Source organism: Scyliorhinus torazame, chromosome 25 (genome assembly GCF_047496885.1).
Source record: "Scyliorhinus torazame isolate Kashiwa2021f chromosome 25, sScyTor2.1, whole genome shotgun sequence".
Lineage (NCBI taxonomy): Eukaryota > Metazoa > Chordata > Chondrichthyes > Carcharhiniformes > Scyliorhinidae > Scyliorhinus > Scyliorhinus torazame.
Window position 1 is genome coordinate 43,516,140 of NC_092731.1, and position 22,291 is coordinate 43,538,430.

Consider the following 22,291-nt stretch of genomic DNA (forward strand, 5'->3'; position numbering starts at 1 on the left):
ATTTTGTGTTCAGTTTTTATATTTTCATCGCGGTTCGAAGGCCGTTGTTTAATATCGCCGCGTGCAGGTCATCTGTATCGGCGAATCTGTTCCTAACCAGGAGCTGCGAGTCACTGTCCGATCCTGCCTGAGTTGGTTGAGTTGACCGTTGGAGAAATCTCTTTGAATTGTATCGTTTATGCGAGTGCATATCGTGTGCGACAAATGGCGCATGTTGAAGGCAGCGTTTTTCTTTTACAGGGGCAAATGTGGGAAATGAAGAAGGTAATGTGTCCGTTTAGCTGACCCTACGCATTGCACAGAAATATTGGTGCGGGCGGTTTTGACGAGCGGTCTCAATTCCGCCCTGTTGATTGCATCTCTGGGGCGGTGTGCCTTGGCGGATTTGACAGCCGATGTACCAATTCTAAAAAATAATCCCCAATTTTTTTCTGTTAAGGTACAAACTCACCCCGTCGGGGAATTGAACCCCGGTCTCTGGCGTGACAGGCGGGGATACTAACCACTATACTAACGAGAAACTTCAATTTGGTGAGCCACGCTTGGCCAACTGAGGGTTTCTGCGCCTCTGAAATCACTCCATTTACTGAAGATGCTCGATTTGTCTGTGAAATCAGTAAAATCGCGGCAACTCAATACCATGTGGAAAGGAAGATCGTCCCATGTTAATTTTGGAAGACTGGATGCAGGATCACCCAAACACTTCCACGTGTATTGAGCTGTAAATATTGAGGCGGTTCTTCACTTCAGACCCTGACATCTGCAGGCGGGCTAATGGCAGCAATATTCACGCGATCAGTTCCAGTGGCATGAGATACCACAAAAATTAGATCGGAAATTATGTTTGGCTCCATGTAAAGTAAAAACGATTTCAATTAACCAGTTGCCTAAACAGGGCCACTACTTATATAGTCAGCAAGCAACATTATACATCAGACTTTTGTGCAAATGAGGAGATGTGTATTTTTGCTTTTCCCAGAAAACACATTGAATTAAACTGTCTTGTTCACCATCAGGACACAGTATGAAGAGAGGTGGGATCGGCAGGTTCCAAAATCACGAATCACGTCGACGGTGGTTACATTCGTGTCAGATGTGTGTCGGCCCAGGGCACAGTGTCTGAGGGACTGGGTCTGCCTGGGGCAATTATGATATTCAGTACACTGTCAATGAGATTTTGTTCCCCTTTACTTCGTAATAATAGACAGAGTAGTGAAGCAAAGAAGACATGAAAGACAAATTCAGGAACCACGGTTCAGAAGGGTCCACTATGCGTCACTTTACAAGACATTTCTTGGAATGAGGCTGATGCGTGTTGGGAGATGATCCGGTTCATCAAATTTATACATTTTGTGTCCAGTTTTTGCATTTTCATCGCGGTTCGAAGGCCGTTGTTTAATATCGCCGGGTGCAGGTCATCTGTATCGGCGAATCTGTTCCTAACCAGTAGCTGCGAGTCACTGTCCGATCTTGCTTGATTGTCTTATTATTCACGAGTTGGTTGAGTTGACCGTTGGAGAAATCTCTTTGAATTGTATCGTTTTTGCGAGTGCATATGGTGTGCGACAAATGGCGCATGTTGAAGGCAGCGTTTTTCTTTTACAGGGGCAAATATGGGAAATGAAGAAGGTATGCGTCCGTTTCGCTGACCCACGCATTGCACAGAATTATTGGTGCGGGCGGTTTTGATGAGCGGTCTCAATTCCGCACTGTTCATTGCATCTCTGGGGCGGTGTGCCTTGGCGGATTCGACAGCCGATGTACCAATTCTAAAAAATCATTCTCAATTTTTTTCTTGTAAGGTAAAACTCTCCCCGTCGGGGAATTGAACCCCAGTCTCCCACGTGACAGGCAGGGATACTAACCACTATACTAACGAGGAACTTTGCTTTCGCTAGACACGCTTGGCCAACTGAGGGTTTCTGCGCCTTTGAAATCACTCCATTTACTGAAGATTCTCGATTTGTCTGTGAAATCAGTAAAATCGCGGCAACTCAATACCATGTGGAAAGGAAGATCGTCCCATGATAATTTTGGAAGACTGGATGCAGGATCACCCAAACACTTCCGCGTGTAGTGAGCTGTAAATATTGAGGCGGTTGTTCACTACAGACCCTGACATCTGCAGGTGGGCTAATGGCAGCAATATTCACGCGATCAGTTCCAGTGGCATGAGATTCCGCAGAAATTATATCGGAAATTATGTTTGGCTCCATGTAAAGTAAAAACAATTTCATTTAACCAGTTGCCTAAACAGGGCCACTACTTATATAGTCAGCAAGCAACATTATACATCAGACTTTTGTGCAAATCAGGAGATGTGTATTTTTGCTTTTCCCAGAAAACACATTGAATTAAACTGTCTTGTTCACCATCACGACACAGTATGAAGAGAGATGGGATCGGCAGGCTTTAAAATCACGAATCACGTCGACGGTGGTTACATTCGTGTCAGACGTGTGTCGGCCCAGGGCACAGTGTCTGAGGGACTGGGTCTGCGTGGGGCAATTATGATATTCAGGACACTGTCAATGAGATTTCGTTCCCCTTTACTTCGTAATAATAGACAGAGTAGTGAAGCAAAGAAGACATGAAAGACAATTTCAGGAACCACGGTTCAGAAGGGTCCACTATGCGTCACTTTACAAGACATTTCTTGGAATGAGGCTGATGCGTGTTGAGAGATGATCCGGTTCATCAAATTTATACATTTTGTGTCCAGTTTTTGCATTTTCATCGCGGTTCGAAGGTCGTTGTTTAATATCGCGGGGTGCAGGTCATCTGTATCGGCGAATCTGGTCCTAACCAGTAGCTGCGAGTCACTGTCCGATCCTGCTCGATTGTCTTATTATTCACGAGTTGTTTGAGTTGACCATTGGAGAAATCTCTTTGAATTGTATCGTTTTTGCGTGTGCATATCGTGTGCGACAAATGGCGCATGTTGAAGGCAGCGTTTTTCTTTTACAGGGTTAAATATGGGAAATGAAGAAGGTAATGTGTCCGGTTCGCTGACCCACGCATTGCACAGAAATATTGGTGCGGGCGGTTTTGATGAGCAGTCTCAATTCCGCCCTGTTGATTGCATCTCTGGGGCGATGTGCCTTGGCGGATTCGACAGCCGATGTACCAATTCTAAAAAATAATTCGCAATATTTTTCTGGGAAGGTACAAACTCTCCCAGTCGGGAATTTGAACCCTGGTCTCCCACGTGACAGGCAGGGATACTAACCACTATACTAACGAGTAAATGCTATTTTGTGAGCCCCGCTTGGCCAACTGAGGGTTTCTGTGCCTCTGAAATCACTCCATTTACTGAAGATGCTCGATTTGTCTGTGAAATCAGTACAATCGCGGCAACTCAATACCATGTGGAAATGAAGATCGTCCCGTGTTAACTTTGGAAGACTGGATGCAGGATCACCCAAACTCTTCCGCGTGTATTAAGCTGTAAATATTGAGGCGGTTGTTCACTTCAGACCCTGAAATCTGCAGGCGGGCTCATGGCAGCAATATTCACGCGATCAGTTCCAGTGGCATGAGATTCCGCAGAAATTAGATCGGAAATTATATTTGGCTCCATGTAAAGTAAAAACGATTTCAATTAACCCGTTGCCGAACAGGGCCACTACTTATATAGTCAGCAAGCAACATTATACATCAGACTTTTGTGCAAATCAGGAGATGCGTATTTTTGCTTTTCCCAGAAAACACATTGAATTAAACTGTCTTGTTCACCATCAGGACACAGTATGAAGAGAGGTGGGATCGGCAGGTTCCAAAATCACGAATCACGTCGACGCTGGTTACATTCGTGTCAGAAGTGTGTCGGCCCAGGGCACAGTGTCTGCGGGACTGGGTCTGCGTGGGGCAATTATGATATTCAGTACACTGTCAATGAGCTTTCCTTCCCCTTTTGCTACCCTCTTGCTATTTATGTACGTGTAAAAAGCCTTGGGATTTTCCTTCACCCTATTTTCCAATGACGTATCATGACCCCTTCTAGCCCTCCTGACTCCTTGCTTAAGTTCCTTCCTACTTTCCTTATATTCCACACAGGCTGCATCTGTTCCCAGCCTTTTAGCCCTGACAAATGCCTCCTTTTTCTTTTTGACGAGGCCTACAATATCTCTCGTTAACCAAGATTCCCGAAAATTGCAGTATATATCCTTCATCCTCACAGGAACATGCCGGTCCTGAATTCCTTTCAACTGACACTTGAAAGCCTCCCACATGTCAGATGTTGATTTGCCCTCAAACATCTGCCCCCAATCTAGGTTCTTCAGTTCCCGCCTAATATTGTTATAATTAGCCTTCCTCCTATTTAGCACATTCATCCTAGGACCACTCTTATCCTTGTCCACCAGTACTTTAAAACTTACTGAATTGTGGTCACTGTTACCGAAATGCTCCCCTACTGAAACATCTACCACCTGGCCGGGCTCATTCCCCAATACCAGGTCCAGTACCGTCCCTTCCCTAGTTGGACTGTCTACATATTGTTTTAAGAAGTCTTCCTGGATGCTCCTTACAAACTCCGCCCCGTCTAGGCCCCTGGCACTAAGTGAGTCCCAGTCAATATTGGTGAAGTTGAAGTCTCCCATCACCACACCCCTGTTGTTTTTACTCTTTTCCAAAATCTGTCTACCTATCTGCTCCTCTATCTCCCGCTGGCTGTTGGGACGCCTGTAGGAACCCCCCCAACATTGTAACTGCACCCTTCTTATTCCTGATCTCTACCCATATAGCCTCACTGCCCTCTGAGGTGTCCTCCCGCAGTACAGCTGTGATATTCTCCCTAACCAGTAGCACAACTCCGCCTCCCCTTTTACATCCCCCTCTATCCCGCCTGAAACATCTAAATCCTGGAACGTTTAGCTGCCACACATACACAGTCACAGACTTTTTCAGAGACAAACGATCTCTCCCTCAGGCACGCGCTTAGCATAAACTATTTCCAAAACACATTCTCTTTTTCTGTCTCCCTCTCACACATATGCACATATTCTCTGATACACACGCACTCCCTCTAGCTCTCTGCCTCAGACACACAGACACAAATTGCTTCTGAGTTTGCCTATCTCTCTGTGTCTCTCTTTCACACACACACACACACAGACAGACAAGGACCGTTCTGTCACACGCTCTCTCTCTCTCAAACGCACACACACAAACTCTTTCTGGCTCTCTCTCGCTGTCCTTATCTCTCTCTCTACCTCGCTATATCTCTTTCAATCTCTCTCTCACATACACACTGTCACAGACTCTCAAAAACGTTTTTCTGACACAAACACTCTCACTCTCTCTCTCCTCCACACACTCTTTCTGGCACATTCTACCTCTCTATCTCTCTCTGCCTCTGCCTCTGTCTCCATCACTATCTCTATCTCTCCCCAGTTCGGCCTACTCCCATTTTTGTCTGGTCTCGTCCAGTGGAGTTCTAGCTCCATCCAGTAGCTATCCGAATATTTTGACATAAACATCCACCCCGTCTCGCTGCTGGTGCCTCTCAGGTCCTCCAGTCGTGTGTTTTCTGGGGGCCCGGGGTACCCTACAGTCTCTTTGCGGAGGAGGTGTTTTATTTGGAAGTGTCTCAATTCCTGTCCTTTTCCTAGTGTCCACTTCCTCATCACTTCGCCCAGTGTCGCCAATGGGCTCGTTGTGCATCTTGCTGAGGAGCATAGGAGTGCTGATGACACACAGACTACTTTAGACGCACGCACACACTCGCTCGCATACACAGACTAGTTTTGACGCACGCACACACTCGCTCACACACACAGACTACTTTTAATGCATGCGCACACACAGGCTACTTTTGACACGCACACGCACTCTCTGGCACACACAGACTACTTTTGACGCTCGCACGCACAGACTACTTTTGACGCACACGTTCATTCTCTCGCACACACTCGCACACACACATGCATATACTACTTTGGACGTGCGCGTTCACACTTTCATGCACACACACGCATGCACAGACTACTTTTGACGTACAGGTTCACTCTCTTGCGCACACACAGATAGACTATTTCTGACGCACATCTCGCTCTTGCACACACACAGACTATTTCTGACGCACAACTCTCTCTCGCACACACACTTGCGCTCAGACACACAGACTAACTTTGAGTCACAGGTTCATTCTCTCGCACAGAAACACACAGAGAGACTACCTTTGACGCACACATCTCTCTCGCACGCACACACAGACTATTTCTGACGCACATGCTCTCCCTCTTGCATACGCACGCAGACTATTTCTGATGCACATCTCGCTCTCCCGCACACACACTTGCACACACACAGACTACTTTTGACTCACAAATTCACTCTCTCGCACACACACTCGCACACACAGACTATTTCTGATGCACAATCTCTCCCTCTCTCGCAAACGCACAGACTATTTCTGACGCACATCTCTCTCTCCCGCACACACACTTGCACACACACAGACTACTTTTGACTCACAAATTCACTCTCTCGCACACACAGACTATTTCTGACGCACATCTCTCTCGCCCGCGCACACACTTGGACACACACACAAACAGACCACTTTTGACGCACATCTCTCTCTCTTGCACATAAACACAGACGATTTCTGACGGACATCTCTCTCTCTCTCGCACACAGACACAGACTATGTCTGATGCACATCTCTCTCTCCTGCACACACAGACTATTCCTGACGCAAATGCTCGCCCCCTCGCACACACACACACTCTATTTCTGACACACATGCTCTCCCTCTCGCAGACACACAATTTCTGACACAATGCTCTCCGTCTCTCTTACTCTCTCTCTCACAGACACAGACACAGACTCTTTCTGGCACACATCGTCTCTCTCCAGCGCAAACCCACGCACACAAACTCTTTCTGACACACACTCACTCTCTCTTAATCCCTCTCACACACAGGCACAGACTCTTTCTGACACACTCTCTTGCTCTCTTCCCCCCTCTCTCTCCCTCTCACACAAACACACTCACACACAGACGCTTTCTGAAATATACAATCACTCTTTCTCGCGCACACGCACTCATACGTACACAGAGACTCTTTCTGACACACCCGATCTCCCCCTACCTCCCTCCCTCTCTCGCCCACACACACAAACACTTTCTGACTCCCTCTATCTTTCAATCTTTCTCCCTCTCATACACACAGACAGTCATCCACTCTTTCTGACGCAGACACACTCCATCTCTCGCTCTCTCTTAATGAAGTTTCATCAGATTTGCTCCAGGAATTTTTTGAGTGTCCTATCAAGATAGATGGAAGAAGCTAGGCCGGTATTTTGCACAGTTTATTTCTGACAAACACACTCTCTCTCACTCTCTCTCTCCCGCTCCCTCTTATTTTGAGCAGTAAGGTGATAAGATTGAGAAATATAAAATACTTATAAGGGTAGACAGCTTAGCTGCAGGTAAAATGTTAACCATTGTTTGTGAGTTTGGAACCGGTGGGACAATAGCAAAAGCAAAAAGCAGCAACCCATTTAGTAGAAAGGTGACGATATTTACTCAAAAGATTGTTGAATAATCAAAATTTTCTATGCCAGAGGACCATGGGAGCTCAGCAATTGAGTGGTATTGTGATTGAATACAGCTGTTTATCGGAAGTATATTTGCATAGAGCAGATGTGTTATCATCACCATCCAACTTACTCCCTCAATGCCACTCAATATATATTGAAGGAAATGGAGCAGATTGGTATGAAGAAAATGGAGACCACATGTTTATTTGGAACAAAAGAGCTTAGATGAATGAATGGAGAAAAGCATTTTCAGAGCATAATATAGAAAAAAGCAAACAGCGTTCAAGCCAATATATGTCGATCAAGCCTAATAAAGCTCAAAACATTATAAATATGATTCTCGGGGGATAACAATGGCAAGCATTGAAGATGAACATTGATCAGCACTTTCGTATGACGTGCTTGAAAAGGTGGGTACGTTGTTTGAGTGCTCCGTCTCCTTATAACAATACCACTAATAGCACTACTGATTATACTTTAATAACAGGAGTAGCAATAATGCAAATGCATTGGCTGAGGTGCAAACGAAATCCACAAACACAATTTCAGATGTGAGGCAGCGCATTTCATGAAGTGTAAACGGTGAAAAGGGAAGGACAGGGGTAATCTGATGACAGTGTTCGCATGCCGCACAATTTCTAGGGAAGAGCTCCAGATATTCCCAATTGTAGTCAGACTAAATCTAGATAAGAAAACAAGATGAGAGTAAAACTAATAATTTCCTCTCGAAATACAGCAGCATGTTTATCACCACTTACTAAACAGAATGTGGAACTTCCCTCCAGTTTGCTGAATTGATCAGAATATCTCAGAACCATTTTTCTTTGGGTTGGAAATTAAGACGAAAGAAGAGGAAACAGCAGCATTAGAAAGTGTTGCCGTTTTGTTCAATTGGGGGTGATTAAAGCTTGTCAACTGCGGACATCACCATATCCAAGCGGAGTCTCTGATTGTTTGGGATTTCAGTTAGTCAGTGTTCTGAACTTGCCGATTGGCTCAGGGGGCATCATTCTGTGGTTGGACCTCCTGATTGGCTGAAAGGCTGTCCGGCAGCGGCTGGAGATCCTGATTGGCTGAGGGGCTGTAGGTCAGTTTTATTTATTGGTTAATTTGATAATTGTTGTAACCGGATATTTCACCGCGATCTTGATCTGCTCCCTGAACCTGGACTGAGTCACCACATAAATAAATGTGTTTGTGCAGCAATTTAAATCCCGCATCATAAATCCGACTTCTTGTAAATTATATTGTGGAATGGTGAGGTAATATAATCCTCTCAAATCAATATAGAAAAATTTAATAACAAACACAGTCCAGAGGAGAATGAAAGCTCCGGAGATGCTGAAGAGTAAAATCATTGACTTCCTTCTGCTCTCCATCTCTGGGTCTTTACGATTGTCTCCCTGACTCTGAGCCCTCAGTGCCTTCCGGCTTCGACTTGTGATTAAAATGTGTCTGACTGTCAGAGTGTTGATCAACAGGATTAAAAAGAATGGGATCAATGGGGTTAAAATCTGATCAAACCAGTTGTATACAACCCATCCGGGATCAGTGTAATAGCTGCTCATTGTCTGACAGAACCACGGCACATTGTCGATTATCTGTACAGGTTAATTTGTAAAGTACCGTGGGATGTTTTTTATACAGAGCAAGAGGCCGCTCATTGACAGGACCACAGCCGCTGTTTTCCCGGTGCAATAGTGTCTTTTCAGTTTCTGGCAGCGAATGGCCACAAATCGATCAAAGGAGAATGTGAGGGTGAACCAGACAGAACAGTCCGCGGCTGCAGGCATCAGAACACCGTTAACACGGCACACATAAGTAAGGTCCAGGAAATTCCAGGGGAAATAATAGCGATTGATCTTGTTCAGTATGGGACGAGTGATCATAAACATCAGATCTGCCGCCGCCATGGCCACCAGGTAGCGAGTGGTGCAGGTAGCGAGGCCACACTTGCCCCGACTCAGAATCGCAATTCCCAGTAAATTCGCTGTCAGAGAGAAGGAAGAAGTGTCTGGAAATTACTGATGAAACATTCTCTGTGTCTGAACCGGGACAGGATTTCAGTTTCAATATAATGGGCAGTGGGTGGGTGGGAGTGTTGGCAGCGGAGTGGGCACAGAGATTAACATTGCAGAGAGGGAAGTAACAGCAAATGTACCCCGAGTGTTTAAGACATGGGACGGGGAAAAATGTGAGTTGCCACCCTGTCAGATTGATGGCAGTGGGAGGAAAATGCTCAGAATTCAAATAGCTTTGGAAGAGGTTACATTTCTCATTTATTCTGAAATATATGATTAACTCAGACTGAGCGGGTATCCAAAATCGGACACAAATATATCAGAGATTGTCATCCCTCCTCACTCCCAATTATTGCAACACACCCTGATTCGACTGTTCCCTGTGCTAAATTCCTGAAGTAGTTCGACACCACTCCTGGATTATTGCAATCCTCCACGATCAATCGAAAAAATTAAACCAGCGCAGGTCCTCCCTCGTTTATAATTATGAGACGCATAAAGATTGTTCAGTGTCCAGGAAATTCGCCCGGCAAACCCTTTCCATGCTCAGTCGTTGGTAATGCACCCTCTCCCAGGAATACTCCATTGTCATGTTCCAAACACCCACAGATCACATTATTCTCAGGGATGAATGCTCTCCCGGTTTGGAAAGAATTCCGGACAAGCATTTCTCAGGAATTTTCACTCTCTGCCATTGGACATTCCCCAGGATTCACTTGCCAGAAATATAATCTCTCCAGACTGCATTTGCTTAAAAAGATGGATTCAAAAGTTCCACGTCTAAAGTTGCTGAGCTTTAAGTTGAGGCCTGAGGGCCGTAACATCCTAATTGGAAGATGAGATGCTGCTCCTGCAGCTTGCGTTGTGCTTCACTGGATCCTTGCAGCAGGCCAAGGACAAACATGTGGATATGATGGCAAGGTGCTGAGTTAAAATGGCCGCAACAGAAAGGCTGGGGTCATGCTTGTGGTCAGAGTAAAGGTGTCCTGCAAAACGGTCTCCCAGTCTATGTTTAGACTCCCAAATGTAGTGGAGACGGTATTGGGCACAGTGAAGTCTGCAGACCAAATTGAAGAAACACAAGTGAAAAGCTGCTTCACCAGAAAGGACAGTTTGCTGCCAAGAATTATGAGACGGGAGGACGTAAAGCGACAAATATTTCACGCTCTGTGAATGCAAAGGTAGGTGCCGTAGGGAGAACATAGAACATAGAGGGCAGAAGGAGGTCATTCGGCCCATCGAGACTGCACTGACCCACTTAAGCTATCACTTCCAACCTATCCCCGGAACCCAATAACCCCTCCTAACCTTAGCCTTGGTCACTAAGGGCAATTTATCATGGCCAATCCACGTAACCTGCACATCTTTGGACTGTGGGAGGAAACCGGAGCACCCGGAGGAAACCCACGCAGATACGGGGAGAACGTGCAGACTCCACACAGACAGTGACCCAGCGGGGAATCGAAGCTGGGACCCTAGCGCTGTGAAGCCACAGTGCTATCCACTTGTGCTACCAGCTGTAAGAGGATGGGGTGTTGTTGTGATGGAGAAGTGGACAACGGTGACAAAGAGGGAGCAGTATCTGAGGAATGCAAAACAATGTCGTGTTGGCGAGAGAACAAGAACAAAGAACAATCCAGCACAAGGAACTGGCCCTTCTGCCTTCCAAGCAGTACCAACTTTTGCCAAAACCCTCAGCACTTCCTTGTGCCGTATCCCTCTATACCCATCCTATCCATGTGTTTCTCAAGATGCCTTTTGAACACCATTAATATATCTGCTTCCACTACCTTCCCTGGCAACGCATTCCAGGCACTCACTATCCTCAGCGTAAACAAACCTGCCTCGCACATATCCTCTAAACGTTGCCCCACGGACTTTAAACTATGCCCCCTGGTGACTGGCCCCTCCACCCTGGGAAAGAATGCCTACCCATCCACTATATCCAAGCCCCACATAATTCTGTAGACCTCTATCAGGTCACCCCTCAACCTCCGTCTTTCAAATGACAACAGTCCAGGTCTATTCAGTCTCTCCACATAGCTAACACCCTCCAGGCCAGGCAACATCCTGGTAAATGTCCTCTGCGCCCTCTCCAAAGATTCCACATCCTTCTGGTGGTGTGGCGACCAAGATTGTGCGCAATATTCCAAGTGCGGCCTTGCCAAGGTTCTATACAACTGCAGCATAACATGCCAGTTTTTGTGCTCGATTTCCAGTCCAATGAAGGCAAGCATTCTGCATGCTTTATTGACTACCTTGTCCACTTGTGCTGCCACCTTCAAAGATCTGTGGACCTGCACGACCAGATCTCTCTGACTTTATATATTCCTGACAGTTTTATCATTTACCATATATTTAGACTCACCAAAATGCATTTCCTCACATTGGTCCGGATTAAACTCCTGTTGCCATTTTGCTGCCCAAGTCTCCAACCAATCAATGTTCTGTTGTATCTTCTGACAATCCTCATCACTAGTTGCCACTCCACCAACCCTGGTATCATTCGCGAAATTACGAATCAAACCGGCTACATTTTCCTCCAAATCGTTTATGTACATCACAAACAACAGAGGCCCAAGCAAAGAGCCCTACGGAACACCACTAGTCACAACCTTCCATTCAAAAAACTCCCGTCTCCTGCTACTCTTTGCCTTCTGTGACTGAGCCAGTTCAGTATCCATCTTACCATCTCACCTCTGATCCCGTGTGACTCCACCTTTCATACCAGTCTGCCATGAGGCATCTTGTCAAATGCTTTACTAAAGTCCATGTAAACAACATCCACCGCCCCCCCCCTCATGAATCATCTTCTTTACCTCCTCAAAAATCTTGATCAAGTAATTGAGGCACGACATTCCCTTCGCAAAACCACGCCGTCTATCGTTTAGGAATCCAATTGTTTCTGAATGGGTATCAAGCCTGTCCCTGAGAATTCTCTGCAATAATTTACCTGCTACCGACGTGAGGCTCACCGGCCTATATTTTCCAGGATTATCCCTGCTTCCCTTCCAAAACAGGGTACCGCATTAGTTATTCTACAGTCATCTGGGATCTCACCTGGGGTAAACATGTGTTTTGTGGCAGCATCATGCTGGAGGTTGCACAACCGATGGAGTTTGGTCCTTTTAATGCGGAGGCCGATGGTGTGGAAGGTGAGGATAGGGGAATCCAGTTATATTTCCGGGAGAGAAGGGAATGTGTGAGGGGGCATAGGTGCCAGAAATGAAGTGAATGCGGTTGAGAGTCCTGGTATTGGAAAAGGAAGACATGCCGGAAGGGTTACTTTCGAACATGGCATCGTGAGAACGATGGAGAGGCTGCGGGAATGGGATTCCGTATCAGAGGAGGCTACAAGGTAACTTCGGATTCGGTGGGCTTTCCTTATTTGTTCTTGAAATGTGTCTGCTGCTGCATGAGTCAGCATTTGTTACTCATCCCTAATTGCCCTTGATCTTAGTGGTTCCTTAGATCGTTTCCGAGGGGGGTGGGGGAGCAGTTACGAGTTACATTCTTCGCGGTACGTTTCTGCAGTCATGCAGGCCATTGCTTTTACTTTTGATTTCAATTGTCACCATCTGCCATGGGGAGATTCGAACCCAGGACACTATCATTACTCTGGGTCACTGGATTGCTATTCTCATGACAATACCGCTACTCCACCGCCTACCCTAATTGCGTCATAAGAAATAGTCAGGTGAAGAAAGGCTTGGGAATTGTCGGAAATGGACCCTGTAAAGGTGAAAGAGGGTTGCAAATTGGAAGGAAAGTCGAATTATAATTGCACAGTTTGCAGACTAAAACAAATTGGAGTGACAGTGAATACAGAGAAAGAATACAACCTTGCAAAGTGGGTATTTTTATGTGAATTTAATTTCCCTACAGCTCATAGAACATAGAACATAGAAAATACAGCACAGAACAGGCCCTTCGGCCCACAATGTTGTGCCGAACCGTTATCCTAGATTAATCATAGATTATCATTGAATTTACGGTGCAGAAGGAGGCCATTCGGCCCCCTGAGTCTGCACCGGCTCTTGGAAAGAGCACCCTACCCAAACTCAACACCTCCACCCAACACCAAGGGCAATTTTGGACACTAAGGGCAATTTATCATGGCCAATCCACCTACCCTGCACATCTTTGGAATTCAAGCTCGCTGTCCGTTGCTGGAATTTCAACAGACATTCTTGGAAAACAAGTGTTTAAAACAACTGGTGGGGTGTCTGGGTTCAGTTAACATGTTCACAATTGTTTGAAACAGGAACACTTTAAAAACAGCCAGAAAAATTGAACAAACATTGGATTTCATATCAGGATTAATACAAATGCGAGAAATGTCACAAGATGGCACAATAGTTAGCACTGTGCCACCACAGCTCCAGGGTTCCAGGTTCGCTTCCCGGCTTGGGTCACTGTCTGTGCGGAGTCTGCACGTCCTCCCCGTGTCTGCGTGAGTTTCATCCGGCTGCACCAGTTTCCTCCCACAGTCCAAAGATGTGCAGGTTAGGTGGATTGGCCATGTTAAATTTCCCCTTAGTGACCAAAAGGTTTAGGAGGGGTTACTGCGTTACGGGGAAAGGGTGCTTAAGGGGGATGGTCTTTCCAGGGGTTGGTGCAGACTTGATGGGCCAAATGGCCTCCTTCTGCACTGTAAATATCTCTGTTTCTACCTATTAGAATACTGTACTGTTCTGGGTTTAAAGAAATGTCCGACGTTGGGTGATATCTGTTTCTGTTGGAACAGTTCAATGGAAAACAGAGATATCGAGATATTTCACTTCACACAATAGATATCAAACATTTTCAACGCACAGCTAAACTATTCCTGCCTTTAATCTATTCCAACGATATAATCGTGAGAGAGAGAGAGAGTTCCATAGAATGAAGCGAGTACTCAACACCACAATACATTATTTCAAAATAGAATCACCTTATTTCAGTCAAGTACCTGTCCCAATACAATCCGACTCGTATAGGTAGTCCTAGTAATAGATGGATAATTGGATCAAATATCACACTCTGGTGAGAGACCCACATTCAGTACAATTCTGCACTGACAGATACTTCCAACAATCCTTGTTCACTCTCTCATATTCCACTGCGGTTAGAGACCCTCATTCAGTGTGATTTCTTTCTGACTCCCATTAAATCCTCCTTCAGAGAGATTGTATTCACTGAGATCCAATCCAACATTATACAAGATTCCACTGAATGTAATAACTGTATTGATCGGAGTTACAAACAGAGGTTTAGTGTTAGATGAATAATGAGTTGGAAACCATAGACATTTGCCTTATCCTTCATCAGTTGACTGTAGAATAGTGAGCACGAGATCAGCATTACACTTTTTCAATCTGTTTAATATCACAGAGCCACTCACACACAAATTAGGACAACAATGGAGATCATAACTTACCGTTAACGCCAACAATTGTTAGAATTGGGTAGAATATTTTCTCAGATGTATCAATTGGAAGAACCATATTCAATGTGAAGTCACCTGCTCCTTCGTGCTGTTGACAGTCTCTCTGTCTTAAACTCTGAAGTCATATATTTCCAAAGCCTTTAATTTATACCATGAGGGACTACCTCAGGGATATTGAGGTTGCAACATCGTTTAACTTATTGAATTAATATAGAGGAGCAAACAGATTACGACATTGAGTTCAGTGAAAGGAAATATTACTTTTGGAGTGAATGACCTCTTTCCAAACACTGGACTATGTTGATCACATTGATCAACAAATAATAACAGAAAGGAGGGTGTCCACTCATACACCAACAGTCCCCTCTCCTGATCTCAGATTGTTTCAGTGATATTCGTCACTCGACTGTGACCACTGGGTGCTTCAGTTCCAATTGTCAGTGTGTTTCTCTGGGTGGTCGCACTGCACTCTGGGGTGTAGCTTCTTCTTTAACTGTGACATAAACATAGAACTTACAGTGCAGAGGGTGGCCATTGGACCCATCGAATCTGCACTGGCCCTTGGAATGAGCATCCTAACTAAGCCCACACCCTCACCCTGTCCCCAGTAACCCCACCAAACGTAAGGGCAATTTACCATGGCCAATCTACCTAACCTACACATGTTTGGACTGTGGGAGGAAACCGGAGCACCCAGAGGATCCCACGCAGACACTGGGAGAACGGGCCGACTGGGCAAAGGCAGTGAGCCAAGTCGGGAATTGTACCTGGGACTCTGGAGCTGTGACGCAAATGTGCTAGCCATTGTGCTACCGTGACCATTCAATGATTCCGCTGCAATTTCCAGCGTGCTTCTCTGAGTGGTTCTAGTGCACTCAGGAATGCCGCTGCCTCCCTAAATGTAAGGAGTCTTAAAACACCAGGGTAAAGTCCTGATGTGGAGATGCCGGCTTTGGACTGGGGTGAGAACAGTAAGAAGTCTTACAACACCAGGTTAATGCCCAATAGGTTTGTTTTGAATCACTAGCTTTCGGAGCACCTGAGGAAGGAGCAGTGCTCCGAAAGCTTGTGATTCGAAACAAACCTGTTTGACTTTAACCTGGGGTTGTAAGACTTCTTACTGAGGTTAAAGTCCAACAGGTTTGTTTCGAATCACTAGCTTTCTGAGCACTGCTCCTTCCTCCGGCGGCATCTCCATATCATCACTAACTGTGACCATTCAGTGAATCAGTCCCAATACTCAGTGTGTTTTTCTGGGTGGTTCCATTACACTCTGGGGTTAGCTGCACCTTTAACTGTGACCACCCAGTGATTCAGTTTCAATTGTTATTTTGTTTCTCCGGATGGGTTTCGACTGCACTCTTGGTGTAGGTGCACTTTAACTGTGACGGTTCTGTTCCAATTGTTAGTGTGTTTCCAACGTTGTTCCACTGCAAACTGAGGTCTTGCTGCCTCTTTAACTGCAACCATTCAGTGATTCAATTCCAATTGTTAATTTGTTTATCTGGGTAGGTCTACTGCACTGTGGGCTGCAGCAGCCTCTCTAACTTCGAACAATTCCTTTATTTGATTATAGTGTGTTCATAAAGTGCGCATTCCAGTGAATTAAATATCCAAACTGTTTAAACGCCAAAGAAAATTATTGCAACAGTAAATTTAATGCAGCTCCTCAAACCGAGACAATGAATTGCAACATTGGAACACATCAGAAGAGTGAGAGCCTGCAGCTGATGCAAAAAACAACACGTTGTCGAGCAGCAAAAGCAAATCAAGCGATGAAAACTAATACAGCGCCTCGAACGGATGCTGCCCCTCCAGCTGACAACACACTAAAACTATGATGTGCTGGCACAAGAAAGGGCGTACCAACCTCCCTGAACAGGCGCCGGAATGTGGCGACTAGGGGCTTTTCACAGTAACTTCATTTGAAGCCTACTTGTGACAATAAGCGATTTTCATTATTTTTCATTTCAGATAAATGTCATTAGAGAAAGAGAGAGTGGAATATGAAGAGGGCGAAAGAGAAAGTGGGTGGAGTAACAGAGCATGAGAGAAAAGATGGTGAGAGAGAAAGAGTGTGAGGAGAAAGATGATGAGAGAGCAATAACGAGGTAAAGAGAGAGTGTGAGAGGAAGAGGACAAGAGAGAATGAGGGTAAGGGCGTAAAGGGGTGGTAAAGAAATAGGGCGAGAGATAGAGAAATTGAGAGAGAATGAGGCTGAGACCGAAAGGGGATGAGCGCGAAAGAGAATGAGAGAGTAAGAGCGTGAGAGAAAGTGAGTGAGAGACAGAGAGGGTGGGGGAGAAAGAGGGGAAAGAGGATGGAGAAATAAAGAGTAAAACGACAGAAGGAGTTTCATTTTTTCTCTCTCTCTCTTTCTGTACCTATCTATCTACCCTATCCATTTATCTATCATCTATTTATCTATCTATCTATCTGTCCACCTATCTATCTATCTGTCTGTCTGTCTGTCTATCTACCTATCTATCATCTATTTCTCTCTCTCTCTCTCTCTCCCAGTCATAGTAGCTTTGTGATTGGAAAATCATGTGTCACGAATTTCATTCAGTATTTTGAAGGGGTAACCAAGAAGGTAGATGAGGGCAGTGCATTCGACGTTATCTGTATGGATTTTAGCAAGGCCTTTAACAAGATACTGTATGGTAGGTTGTTGCAAAAGTTTAAATCGCACGGTATCCAGTGTGGGGTAGCCAATAGGGTGAAACGCTTGGCTTGACGATAGAAGACAAAGGGTGGTTGTAGAGGGTTGTTTTTCAAACTGGATGTCTGTAACCAGCGGTGTGCCTCATGCATCAGTGCTGGGCCTGCTGTTATTTGCTTGTTTTATTAAGTATTTGGATCAGTGCTGGGTCTACTGTTATTTGTTTGTTTTATTAAGTATTTGGATGAGGATTTAGGACGCATGGTTCGTAGGTTTTCAGATGACATTAATATTGGTGGCATAGTGGAGACTGAAGAAGGTTATCTAGTATTGTAAAGTGGTATAGATCAATGGGCCAGTGGGCCAATGAATGGCAGATGGAGTTTAATTTAGAAATATGTGAAGTGATGCATTTTGGTTGATCGAATCGGGGCGGGATCTACTCAGTTAATGATAGAGTGCCTTGAAGAAGACATGAAAGACAAATTCAGGAACCACGGTTCAGAAGGGTCCACTATGCGTCACTTTACAAGACATTTCTTGGAATGAGGCTGATGCGTGTTGAGAGATGATCCGGTTCATCAAATTTATACATTTTGTGTACAGTTTCTGCATTTTCATCGCAGTTCGAAGGCCGTTGTTTAATATCGCGGGGTGCAGGTCATCTGTATCGGCGAATCTGTTCCTAACCAGTAGCTGAGAGTCACTGTCCGATCCTGCTTGATTGTCTTATTATTCACGAGTTGGTTGAGTTGACCGTTGGAGAAATCTCTTTGAATTGTATCGTTTTTGCGAGTGCATATCGTCTGCGACAAATGGCGCACGTTGAAGGCAGCGTATTTCTTTTACAGGGGCAAATGTGGGAAATGAAGAAGGTATGTGTCCGGTTCGCTGACCCACGCGTTGCACAAAAATATTGGCGTGGGCAGTTTTGATGAGCGGTCTCAATTCCGCCCTGTTGATTGCATCTCTGGGGCGCTGTGCCTTGGCGGTTTCGACAGGCGATGTACCAATTGTAAAAAAGGATTTCCAATTTTTTTCTGGTAAGCTACAAACTCTCCCCGGTCTCCCGCGTGACAGGCGGGGATACTAACCACTATACTAACGAGGAAATTAGGTTTGATGAGCCACGCTTGGCCAACTGAGGGTTTCTGCACCTCTGAAATCACTCCATTGACTGAACATGCTCTATTTGTCTGTGAAATCAGTAAAATAACGGCAACTCAATACCATGCGGAAAGGAAGATCGTCCCATGTTAAATTTGGAAGACTGGATGCAGGATCACCCAAACTCTTCCGCGTGTATTGAGCTGTAAATATTGAGGCGGGTGTTCACTTCAGACCCTGACATCTGCAGGCGGGCTAATGGCAGCAATATTCACGCGATCAGTTCCAGTGGCATGAGATTCCGCAAAAATTGTATCGGAAATTATGTTTGGCTCCATGTAAAGTAAAAACGATTTCAATTAACCAGTTGCCTAAACAGGGCCACTACTTATATAGTCAGCAAGCAACATTATACATCAGACTTTTGTGCAAATCAGGAGATGTGTATTTTTGCTTTTCCCAGAAAACACATTGAATTAAACTGTCTTGTTCACCATCACGACACAGTATGAAGAGAGATGCAGGACACATACATTTTGTGTCCAGTTTTTGCATTTTCATCGTGGTTCGAAGGCCGTTGTTTAATATCGCGGGGTGCAGGTCATCTGTATCGGCGAATCTGTTCCTAACCAGTAGCTGCGAGTCTCTGTCCGATCCTGCTTGATTGTCTTATTATTCACGAGTTGGTTGAGTTGACCGTTGGAGAAATCTCTTTGAATTGTATCGTTTTTGCGAGTGCGACAAATGGCGCATGTTGAAGGCAGCGTTTTTCTTTTACAGGGGCAAATATGGGAAATGAAGAAGGTAATGTGTCCGTTTCGCTGACCCACGCATTGCACAGAAATATTGGTGCGGGCGGTTTTGATGAACGGTCTCAATTCCGCACTGTTGATTGCATCTTTGGGGCGGTGTGCCTTGGCGGATTCGACAGCCGATGTACCAATTCTAAAAAATCGTTCCCAATTTTTCTCTGGTAAGGTACATACTCTCCCCGTCGGGGAATTGAACCCCGGTCTCCCGCGTGACAGGCGGGGATACTAACCACTATACTAACGAGGAACTTCAATTTTGTGACCCCCGCTTGGCCAACTGAGGGTTTCTGCGCCTCTGAAATCACTCCATTTACTGAAGATGCTCTATTTGTCTGTGAAATCAGTAAAATCGCGGCAACTCAATACCATGTGGAAAGGAAGATCGTCCCATGTTAATTTTGGAAGACTGGATGCAGGATCACCCAAACACTTCCGCGTGTATAGAGCTGTAAATATTGAGGCGGTTGTTCACTTCAGACCCTGACATCTGCAGGCGGGCCAATGGCAGCAATATTCACGCGATCAGTTCCAGTGGCATGAGATTCCGCAAAAATTAGATCGGAAATTATGTTTGGCTCCATGTAAAGTAAAAACGATTTCAATTAACCAGTTGCCTAAACAGGACCACTACTTATATAGTCAGCAAGCAACATTATACATCAGACTTTTGTGCAAATCAGGAGATGTGTATTTTTGCTTTTCCCAGAAAACACATTGAATTAAACTGTCTTGTTCACCATCACGATACAGTATGAAGAGAGATGGGATCGGCAGGTTCCAAAATCACGAATCACGTCGACGCTGGTTACATTCGTGTCAGAAGTGTGTCGGCCCAGGGCACAGTGTCTGAGGGACTGGGTCTGCGTGGGGCAATTATGATATTCAGTACACTGTCAATGAGATTTCGTTCCCCTTTACTTCGTAATAATAGACAGAGTAGTGAAGCAAAGAAGACATGAAAGACAAATTCAGGAACCACGGTTCAGAAGGGTCCACTATGCGTCACTTTACAAGACATTTCTTGGAATGAGGCTGATGCGTGTTGAGGGATGATCCCGTTCGTCAAATTTATACATTTTGTGTCCAGTTTTTGCATTTTCATCGCGGTTCGAAGGCCGTTGTTTAATATCGCGGGGTGCAGGTCATCTGTATTGGCGAATCTGTTCCTAACCAGGAGCTGCGAGTCACTGTCTGATCCTGCTTGATTGTCTTATTATTCAGGAGTTGGTTGAGTTGACCGTTGGAGAAATCTCTTTGAATTGTATCGTTTTTGCGAGTGCATATCGTGTGCGACAAATGGCGCATGTTGAAGGCATCGTTTTTCTTTTACAGAGGCAAATATGGGAAATGAAGAAGGTAATGTGTCCGTTTCGCTGACCCACGCATTGCACAGAAATATTGGTGCGGGCGGTTTTGGTGAGCGGTCTCAATTCCGCCCTGTTGATTGCATCTCTGGGGCGGTGTGCCTTGGCGGATTCGACAGCCGATGTACCAATTCTAAAAAATCAATCCCAATTTCTTTCTGGTAAGGTACAAACTCTCCCCGTCGGGGAATTGAACCCCGGTCTCCCGCGTGACAGGCGGGGATACTAACTACTATACTAACGAGGAACTTCGGTTCGGCGAGACACGCTTGGCCAACTGAGGGTTTCTGCGCCTCTGAAATCACTCCATTTACTGAAGATGCTCGATTTGTCTGTGAAATCAGTAAAATCACGGCAACTCAATACCATGTGGAAAGGAAGAACGTCCCATGTTAATTTTGGAAGACTGGATGCAGGATCACCCAAACACTTCCACGTGTATTGAGCTGTAAATATTGAGGCGGTTGTTCACTTCAGACCCTGACATCTGCAGGCGGGCTAATGGCAGCAATATTCACACGATCAGTTCCAGTGGCATGAGATTCCGCAAAAATTATATCGGAAATTATGTTTGGCTCCATGTAAAGTAAAAACAATTTCAATTAACCAGTTGCCTAAACAGGGCCACTACTTATATAGTCAGCAAGCAACATTATACATCAGACTTTTGTGCAAATCAGGAGATGTGTATTTTTGCTTTTCCCAGAAAACACATTGAATTAAACTGTCTTGTTCACCATCACGACACAATATGAAGAGAGATGGGATCGGCAGGTTCCAAAATCACGAATCACGTCGACGCTGGTTACATTTGTGTCAGAAGTGTGTCGGCCAAGGGCACAGTGTCTGAGGGACTGGGTCTGCGTGGGGCAATTATGATATTCAGTAAACTGTCAATGAGATTTTGTTCCCCTTTACTTCGTAATAATAGACAGAGTAGTGAAGCAAAGAAGACATGAAAGACAAATTCAGGAACCACGGTTCAGAAGGGTCCACTATGCGTCACTTTACAAGACATTTCTTGGAATGAGGCTGATGCGTGTTGAGAGATGATCCGGTTCATCAAATTTATACATTTTGTGTCCAGTTTTTGCATTTTCATCGCGGTTCGAAGGCCGTTGTTTAATATCGCGGGGTGCAGGTCATCTGTATCGGCGAATGTGTTCCTAACCAGTAGCTGAGAGTTACTGTCCGATCCTGCTTGATTGTCTTATTATTCACGAGTTGGTTGAGTTGACCGTTGGAGAAATCTCTTTTGATTGTATCATTTTTGCGAGTGCATATCGTGTGCGCCAAATGGCGCATGTTGAAGGCAGCGTTTTTCTTTTACAGGGGCAAATATGGGAAA

The 22,291-nt window shown here is 45.1% G+C and overlaps 2 non-coding genes across 2 annotated transcripts; both read right to left on the reverse strand.

Moving 5' to 3' along the window:
• Window positions 1-19,754: 19,754 nt before the first annotated feature.
• On the reverse strand, window positions 19,755-19,826 carry trnad-guc (transfer RNA aspartic acid (anticodon GUC)). Its single transcript has one exon. It is a non-coding gene; the product is annotated as a tRNA-Asp (tRNA).
• A 1,292-nt stretch (window positions 19,827-21,118) lies between these two features.
• Window positions 21,119-21,190, reverse strand: trnad-guc (transfer RNA aspartic acid (anticodon GUC)). Its single transcript has one exon. It is a non-coding gene; the product is annotated as a tRNA-Asp (tRNA).
• Between the last annotated feature and the right edge of the window lie 1,101 nt (window positions 21,191-22,291).